Source organism: Argopecten irradians, chromosome 12, assembly GCF_041381155.1.
Source record: "Argopecten irradians isolate NY chromosome 12, Ai_NY, whole genome shotgun sequence".
Taxonomy (NCBI): Eukaryota; Metazoa; Mollusca; class Bivalvia; order Pectinida; family Pectinidae; genus Argopecten; species Argopecten irradians.
The window spans coordinates 4,710,984-4,721,529 of NC_091145.1; the positions used below are offsets into that span (position 1 = coordinate 4,710,984).

The 10,546-nt window shown below is 33.4% G+C and overlaps 1 long non-coding RNA gene across 1 annotated transcript; it reads left to right on the top strand.

The window, feature by feature from the left end:
• On the top strand, window positions 1-1,808 carry LOC138335987 (uncharacterized). The gene is made up of 4 exons (XR_011210378.1): window positions 1-33; window positions 309-335; window positions 702-734; window positions 1,279-1,808. It is a non-coding gene; the product is annotated as an uncharacterized lncRNA (long non-coding RNA).
• The last annotated feature ends 8,738 nt before the right edge of the window (window positions 1,809-10,546 follow it).

A 10,546-nucleotide genomic window follows, 5' to 3' on the forward strand; every position in this document is an offset into this window, starting at 1 on the left:
CAGGTATCAAGGATGCACTTTTCGAAGTTGGAAGTAAGTTAAACGATCAAACTATTTATTTTATTCCCAGTAGGTTTATCACCAATATTGTATGCCAAAATTACATAATTACAATTTATGATGTGAAAATATGATAATGACGTACCATCAAAAATGAATATGATTATTTCACATCCGTCAAAGTCATTATGATCCACCAGAGTTACTTACTTTCGTTTACACTCCGGCAGTACCGTTTACAATCCGTCGGTACTACATATATGTCGATAAACTGCATAAAATGCTAACGGAAATATCTATTTATATAGATCCCGAAGAAGTTTTGCAGATTGTTGGTAAGTATATCGATATTAACGCCTCTCTCGTACAGGTTTATATTGCTGTGCCCATTTTGATATACAAGTTTTTATACATGCTTTTTAATAATCTTTATATAGAGTATATAGCTGGACGTGTTTTTCATTATGCACAATAAAACCTGTTTTTTTAATTCTTTTTTCTTAATATCAACAACAAATTTCATGTGACCTTTATAGCTAAACAACGCTTCTATGATATATTGCATGATGACATTTTAAGCAGATTAGCGTAATTAAAGGCCCAATACCTTTCCGAAACGGCTTTTAATTTTTTAAAGCAATATAAAACCAGATTGATAATTTCGTGTAGTCGCAAATAGTAACTATTATGTTGTGTTTCAGACGAGATGTTATCCGTCTTCTCCAAAATGCGATGTAAGTATGCATTGACTTTTATTCTATATAATAATAAAGTTATAATGAATAATAATGAATTACTTTAATTTCGTGCGTTTAATGCTTATATTCGTTTTGCATGAAATTAAATCTAAAGGATATTTACGTTTGCTTCGCCCTTAGTCTCGAGTGAACAACGTTATCAATATTTGCAAATTTTGTCTTCATTTAATTACACATTATGTAAATAAAACTACAATATTGTAATTTTTTTCATAAATGAACATACTTGTAGCCAGCTATTTTCGCGGAACAAAATTTTCGTGACTTGATCTAAAAACGAGAAAGTCATATGTTAGCGATTTTAATTTTTTTACGATAAGGATTTAAAAGATAGATATCATTCAATCATTTTTTCAATATTTCACGGATCAAATTTTTGCGATCCTAGCAATGTGCCGCGAAATCGCGGAAATATCATTCCCGCGAAAATAACCGGCTATATGGTAGTCATGTCAAATGTATCATTCTTCACAGAAGCACATCCAACATAAATACGTTATGTTTTCCTTTACATTCGCAGCTATGGTTAGCCCTATAGCGCTGAAGTAAGAACTGACAACGCAACTCCATACGGACCATACATCAACCATCTATGGATTTTCTGAGACCAACTAAGCTAGCTTACAATTCTAGTAGCCTTCTACGAATTAATAGATAATTTAGATGCTATTCTATATCCGCTGTATCTAATTAAGTTATAACAATCAAAACAGTTATGTTTAGTGAAAAAGCTTCAACATTAAATTTATGTATAAACTGTATAGTGGTTATATTTTGCGGGTGTAAAATTCCGCGATTTTCTGTTTGAAACGTTTTCGCTTGCTTCTTTTCGTGAATCACATTTATAGCCTTTGAGATCGTCATTCATACGATAGGCTCCGATATGTTTAACCATGATTTTAAGAAATTTCGTGAGATATTAATTTTCGGGAATTTGGATTAATCCGCGAATAACCAAATTAAAACTCCCGCGAATATTAGGAAATAAACAGTATACTTTGAATGTGAATTGTGAAAAGTTATATCTATGCTCTAAACCGCTTTATTAAAGGTCCAGTTATATTCTCTATATCTTGGTTGATTTTGTTTAATTGCAAAGTGTCTATATCTCAGAGCGGAAATTGAATTAATAGTGAATTGTAAAATGTCTAGAAGCGTCGTCGCTATTTCTAACATTTTTTTCTGATTTCTGTTGCATATGCCATTGGTTTATGCATTGACCGTCATATGTTTAGCAAACATTGGTGTGTATCATATATTGGGGTGTTCTAGCATATCCAATGGTGCGTGTTAGCGCATCATGATAAATTTTAGACTATATACCACCCAGTGTAAGTTACATATTAATGCACGTCAAAAAGATGACAACCAACATTCCTATACATTGTATTTACCTTTAACTTGCTATTCTCGTCTGAAAAGAAAATAGGAGTTAGATAAAAAAATGTTGTTCGTATGTGGAACTTTTTTACAAATTCGCACGTAACAATGCTTGGTTTGCAACCGATTCCGTTTAGCTTGTAACGGCTTAAAATATTGAATAATACGTCTGATATATAGTTACATCACCTACATAATATTCTTGCAAAATGTCACTTGTGTAATATAGTCTGAAACGATTTTCACTGACTGTGCCGGACAGGAAATCCATTTGGACACTATCGCAGAAAAAATGAAGTGAAATGACATGCCATCAGGATTCAAAGACGGCAGGACAAAATGGCTGCCTCTACTGGAATTTTGAAGTGTTCAGTGGACGCTGAAATACTTCAAAATGTAACTTGATTTAGTTATTTGTTAAATGTTTCTTAAATTGACACATTTTGATTCTGAAATTGTCCAAAACGTAACTTCATTAAATTATGTGATAAAAAATGTGATTTAAAAATGTGAAAATTTCATTTATGAATGAAGTTTAGATTTTGTTGAGGTAATGGGGGATAATCATAATTGAAGACGAGAAAATATTCAAAGAAACCATGCAAATCTCGTGAAGGATTTTTGGCGTTATTTCTCGCCAATCTCGGTTGACAAGCCAAAATATTTCACTTAGGTTGAGACACCCTTTGACCACTTGACCTACCCATATATCATTATTTAACGATGAAGTGATGCCAATATTCGAGGACATCTTGAAAAAAATGGCGTCTTTCTCTTTTTTTTGCAGTACATTTACATTTATTAGATATTGTATTGCAGGATATCAGACACAAATCAATTAAACAAGTGTGTATAAATACCTCGTTCAATATGTAATATAATCATCATAGTTATTGTGATTATCAAAACGATATTGAATGAATTAATAGTTAATTAAGCATGGATCTGTGTAAATCCGCGTTGTATATATCATACCCCGATGCCGTTAAGAAATAGTTACATCACTGCATATAATATTTTTTTAGATTACAACATGTTTATTATTAATAACATAAAATACTTTCAAATGTACGATTCAATTAATTCACTGGATTATTGTTTTATAAATCAATACACAACGTCGACGTTGAATTTTCGCGCCATTCTCGGATAGTTTTCTTCATAGTAGTATAATTAATTTTTCTTTGTTTTCATACCAAATCTGGCTTTCTGATGGGCCAATATTTTTTTGCATACCACTATGAAAAAAAATCCGAGAATGGCGCGAAACCCCGATGTTATCGTGACTTCACAATAGAGACATTGACGTTGCGTATTGATTCGGAAAAAAGAATCCCTTGAAAAACCACTATAATGTTACATTTCAACATACTTCATTTTATCAAATTGAGTATAAAATTAATTATAAGTATTGATGTCACTATTTTTTAATTTTATCGGGGTATGAAAAAAAAAGTTTGCAAACTTTTGTGAGAATACGCTACGCGGATTCACACAGTTTGCAAACAATTTTTTGTCATACCCCGATAAAATTAAAAAATAGTGAGATCAATGCCTAAATGAGGAAAAAGAATATGCAAATCAGAAAGTCAGATTTAGTATGAAAACTAATTAATTATTTAATTATAATTAGAATTAATTTAATTATAATTAGAATTACACCACCCACATAACCTAGTAAAAGCATGAAATATATTTGCAGAGATTGAGAATTGAGCTCAGATATGGATGAATCAATCGAAAATGTGAAGAAAATTTTATGTAAATCATTTATTGAGATATCCAGTAAAACACTATGCAGATTTAGACTTAAACGGTTTAAAGTTAACAAAATTAGGCTAAACTGCTTTCTTTACTTACGATGGTCAGTGTTTTCATTATTTGTATAAAGTTCGTTGGAGGCAATTCGTTTAGTATAAATCACTCGACTGTATCGGGTGGCAGTCCATCATGATCGTAAATAGCGTATCCCATCGAATATACCTGATCACATAGCGCTAAGGTAAACAACTTTCAGATAAGAAAGGTCATGCCCTTACCACTTTATTCAAGTACAGATGTACCGAATAATGGTAGTATGTGTTAAAAGCCCACCAACTTTAACTGCGTAGTATTAACGTCAAGTTTTGCGATTCTACAAAAGTATCATTTTTTTATTCTCATTTTGAAAATAAAGAGTCATTTCTCTTAAATTTAAAAAACATAGCTAAATAGGAGAAATTTTGATTGTACGTGTTATGGATCATTACCGAATGAATGGAATGATACTGAAAATTGATGGAGCGTCGGTATTTCCCTCCATTTTAGGGGAACAAAATTGTCACTTGAAGAAGAAACTAATTTTTCGGGTTACTTGTTAATCGACGTTGTATTTATATAATGATTACGCTTTTAAATTTTCTGACAAAACAAGAATTAGATATCCTTTAGATATTTCAAATAATTGAATGCACATTAGCATCTTCATTTTGATTTGGTAGATACTATTAATATGATTGTAGATTATTCACTCGGTGTTTAATGGAGGTGATACATATAACGTGATCGGGCAGGTGACCCCTGAAAAGGTCAGGGGTCATCTGCCCGATCACGTGGGTTTTCTCCGGGCACTCCGGTTTCCTCCCACAATAAGACCCCTCGCGCGCTTACATCCGGGCCATCGAGAGTGATTTATATAAGTTGTATAACTTGTTTTTCAATCGATGTAAAATAAATAAAGTTTATATTTATAAGAAAAATTGATAGCTAACATATTTTTTCCTACCTGCTATGTACATGTATAATACTTAAAACATATTTTTAACACTTCAGCCATATGAGATAAACTTTTTTTTTTCTTTTGATTTTCATTTGGTTAACGTTTTTGTACATCATGTGTTATTTTTAGGACTTGTCAGATGTATGAAGGTTATATCAATTAATCATTGGTTCTCTATATATGATATGATTCTAAGAATATAATGCATTTTTAAATGACTTATAATTGAATTCATTTTATGAATTGGGTATTAAAGTAAATCTTGTGTTAATACAAAAAATGGAAAAATATTCGCGGTAATCTTTTAGATACATATAATCTGTAATTGTTAGAGCACTGTAGTAGTAAAGCGCGTTTATTAAATGTATCAAAGGGAAGCAACTGTTTTAAATAACAACTACGCACAAAGAGATAACTCGAAAAATTAACGAAACTTTATTATAATCAAGCAAATAAAGTGTTGTTTCTTAAATAAATAGAATTATTCCGTATTGTTGAATAACTTGTATTATAACAAACATGTTTACATTGCATATATTGCTACAACGCAATAATTGTTTTCCCCCCTTAATACTTCTATTTATCTTTGTAAAGAACTATGTTGATAACGAATTTATTTAGTTGGTTTTAAGAGGTTTGTTGATTATCGATACTCCATTGGTTACTATCACTGCCGCTTTATCCATCCCCGAAATATTTCATAGCAAAACTGAAGACTCCTTGTGCAGTTACAGGGGAAAAGGTAATTAAGTTCTTTATGTACATGAAAAACGGTGCATTGTGGGTGACTTATGGTTTTGGCGTAAGACATCGCTGTCTTGTAATATGCAAATGAAGTCTCTGCAGACCTCTGATTGGTCTTTTTTATCTCATGAACTGCCTACAAATTTGCTTTGAAATATTCCAAGGATGAATATAAAAACAGTGAGAGTAACCCCTAGAATATCGCGACTGGTGTTTGTTGAAATCAGTAGACTCACCTTTAGCTACATGTTATGATATTAATATAGATGTTAGAGTTCAAGGGTTCAAAAGGACACGACTCCCTTAAAACCGTTTATAAATCCATTTCAAGTCCATTTCTTTATTAGTTATCAAAATCTAGCGCTAAATAGCCCTCTTTCTATCTAAAATTTTTAAATGGACACTAAAATTACCTGTAAAGCAGTGGTCATGGCCAATCATCCGTAACTCTACTCATTTAATGTATATACCACTCACACGAAAAGCTTGGAGACCTATTTACCTTCCAAACTATACGAAATGCTGACATTGTAATTTGTAATTGGAATTCTCTCACCTTGCATGGTTTGCAAATCATTTTTGCCATCACCACATCACTGCTAAGAAGAAGAGATCTATAAACATTGGGGAGGAAAGTAAGAGTACACAGAGAAAACCCAACGACCGGGACATCTTTTTTCTTCAAGGATAAAAATAATAAAAAATAAAAATAACGCGACCCCTTCTCGAGTATGTATAATAAAAATGACGAGTTTGTATTTTGCTTATTAAGAATACAATATGTAAGTAAATATAAAATGTAACAAAATCTAAGTAGTTGATAAAAATAGATTTTGTGTTTAAATGTTTAATCCGTATCTAAATTACTCTCTACAACTATTAGGTTTTTCTTTCTTTCCTTCTTTAGAATGTAAAGTGTCTTTTGTTCATCTATTATGATATCAGTTGGTGATTTGACATTGTTATTAAGTTCAATATTGAAAATGAATTAAAAAATATTTATTCTACAATCAGTTGTAAACAATTATTATAAAGAACCTTACGAGCGGTTTGAAAGTTTCAGGAAACAAGAGAACCTGCAAAAACTCACGTGGTCATATAAGTGAACCTTCGTATATTTCATGTCTGACCAAGGACTTAAAATAATCCGGGGTGTCTATCATTAAAACCTTTCATTATTTAAAACTGACATGTCTTATACTGTAAACCAAATGTATTGGCCCGTATACCATATTTTGGGTCATCATTACTTTCCACATATTCGCGAATTTACATGACCAATTGCTAGCTGTCAACCAAACAGCACGCATTTTGTATTGTGTATACTACCAAGCTCCGACATTCAATAGACACGCGTGCGTTTGCGAAGTACATACTTACTAATGATTGGCAATCGCAGATTTATATGAACTTTTTATACGACCATTTAAACTCGTGGTTGAAATTACGCGAACAAATTGTATCTCGCTAAAATTAAGCTGTTCATGTACACGTTGCGCAACTTATTCATCGGCAGGAAACAATTGCTGTTTGATGTTGTAAAAAAATTGTCAAAATGTTCTTTTTTGGTAGCGTACCATTATTTCTTCATTTAAAGGCCCACTACCTTTCCGGAGCAAAATTTAAAGGTTTCTAAAAATCATAAATAACATAAGAAAATATATACGGATGGCCTAAGATGAGGTTACAACGCCAAACATATGCAAGTTATCCTGCGTAATATATGATAACAGTTGGGTTTCATCTCGCTATTTTGCCTTCTGCTGCAGTGATAATCAACTACCGCGCGGTATTTAGCACGACGGCGGGAAACATAAGACGACCCGCGTTATGAAAATTAACATTTTATTTATCTAAATTAAATTGTTCAGAAGACGATGATAAGTGTAGCATTACCGGTAAGTTGCTAACTTATGCGACTCTATAAAATAATCGATCTCGTTTTACATTTCCATTTTAAAAATTAAAAGCTGTTTCGGAAAGGTGGTGGGCCTTTAATTAGATTGTCTTAAAATGCTTCCTGTATCCTTTGTTGATTAATAGCAATCACCCGCTGGCCAAAGTTGGACTTTTTGACATAGGAGAAATCGATACAAGGATTTAGTCTTACAGTACATCTAATAAATAATAATATAATCAAAATTATATTATTAATTTTTCATATTTAATTTTACAATTCCGTAGACGAGTTTCCTTGTTGTATTTTTCATTGCCTCAAATCATATTTAAGGTTTGTTTTGTATTATATGAATATTATATGCGCCACGACTAACCACATTTAGAATAGTTATTAATAGAATAATTAAATCCGTTTAAACTTTGAAAATAAATGATTTATGACTAAAATGCTAGTGGATCAATCCTAAAAAGACTCGTTTCGTGATTTCTTTAAATATAGTTTCATATTTCAAATATGGTTCTCACGCCTGTTTAAACAAGATTTAAATGTGTTTTAATCATAGTCTTCATCTCCACATCATGATTCGCTGGACCGGGTCACGTGGTCAGTCAGCATGATGGATATATAACGACGTGCGCATCCATGGTGATGCTATATTCGAAAGTACCCTGTCAACATGAAGACTGTCTGCGTCGTTATCGGCCTTTTGGCCAGCTTTATGGCTGCGGAAAGTTTTGATATGGACATGGCTGAGCTTGTAAAAAGAAGCAGCGGAAATGAAGAGGGTTACTTGGACTATGCTACGGTGTATTTCCATTCACTTTGTAAGTGCTGCTTTTTTCTGTCTCTTTATAACAAAATTTTGTTTGAATGAAAACCACATTTACATGTTTTTAAAACATTTCCGTCAGGCGGTTGATATATGAATACTAGTATTCGTTACATATTCGTGTTGTTAGATACTGCAATGAATTTTCGTGGCGATTTAATTTTGCGATTCTAATTATCCACTTAAAAAGCAAATTTTAACCGCAAGCAAAAAAAAACATTTTTTTACAGTATATAATCTATTTCACAAGTTTTTTTCAAAAAATGACGCCAGCGTTAGCGAGTATCATTTATAAATTTAATGTAAAACAAATTTCATAACAATAATCTCGAGTCGTGGGACCCGTTTCTATATTGCACCAAAAGTATATCAACTGTTAGGTTGACCGGGTGAAATATACCTTATTTACTGGTATATGCTAATACGGTGTAGTTTTTAATTTCGTGGGGAGAAAAATTCGCAATTTTCTCTTTAACATATTTGTGGATTTAAATTTTCGTGCATTTTCAATTTCAAAAACCAAATAATAGGTTAATTTTCCTTTTTCCATAGAGGTGTTGTAAACGTGGACACTTTTGCGAGTGATTAATTTCGTGATATGCGAATGTAAATACTTCGCACCCGCGTTATTTTCACATATATAAACATTTTAGTAAATTAGATTCATATGTATTTAACAAAATATACTACGAAGGGAATTTTTGTGGTGTGTTCTCACTAAATATATCATACAAGATCAATACTTACGTTGCGATTAAAAATAATTATGATTGTGAATTGTATTATTATTTTTTTTTTTTACATTTTTTACATACCATATGTCTCCGTAGCAAGATAAATTCATACACTTTTTTGGCTCAAACGAGCGCCTCAAAAAGACTTTCGCTAAAATGAAACTAGGGACGATGGGAAGCGAGTCAATGTCAGTCTAATAAGAAACTCACTAATTTCTTTATACAAGTTTACGATAAGATCTGTTGGCAAAAAAGTATTGGATGTATTTCTTATTCTTAATCGGACGCTAAAATAAAAACATATTTCGTAAAGTCCAATTGAATTATAAAGAAGTTGTGGTTATCGTTTTCGATGGCATTTTTAAAGCAAATCATATTGTAAATCATAGGAACACTATCATTTTTGACAGAATCCAATATTTGAAATTCTGAGAGCAATAAGACAATTGTTTTTGTTTTCATTTATTTTGAATCCCGTATTGTTTTATATTTCAGTTCTGAAGGAAGTGGTGGAGAATGCAGTTGGTAATTATGCATTTTTGAAAATCATTTTGCTGTCAATTCAAACTTTGGTAATCCAGGTTGTCTATAAAAGTTTTTAACACTTTTTTATTTATTGAATCATATCCTTTAAATTGTCTAAAAAATACGTGACTGTTTCATATTAACCCCCTCTCTCTAACAACTCTCTCCTCTCATCCCTTACTGCCCCTCTCTCTAACATCTCTCCACTCACCACTTGCTGCCGAACAACCCTATCCCTTCATCCTCGCTGCCCATTTCCCTAGCACTCCTCCTTGCCTCTCTCACTAACAACTCTCTTCCCTCACCACTAGCTTCACAAATCTCTCCCCTTACCCCTCGCTACCCTCTCCCTAACAAATGTCTCCCTTCACCCAATATTTGCCCTTCTCCCTAACAATCCTCTCCCCTCATCCTCGCTGCCTTATATCCCTAAAACCCCTCTCACTCACCCCTCCTTGCCTCTCTTCCTAAAAACCCTCTCGCCTCATCCCTTACTGCCCCTCTCACAAACATCTCTCTCACTCACCCCTCCTTGCCTCTCTCCCTAAAAACCCTCTCCCCACATCCCTTACTGCCCCTCTCACTAACATCTCTCTCCTCAAACCTCGCTGCCCCTCTCCCTAACAACCTTATCCCTTCACCCCTTACTGCCCCTCTCTCTAACATCTCTCCACTCACCCCTCGCTGCCCCTCTCCCTAACAACCTTATCCCCTCACCCCTTACTGCCCCTCTCTCTAACATCTCTCCACTCACCCCTCGCTGACCCTCTCCCGAACAACATTCTCCCTTCATCCTCGCTGCCATTCTCCCTAACAATCTTCTCCCTCACCCCTTCTTGCCCCTCTCTCACTAACAACTCTCTTCCCCAACCACTCGCTTAACAACGCACTTCCCTCACCCCACTCTATTCCTCTCCC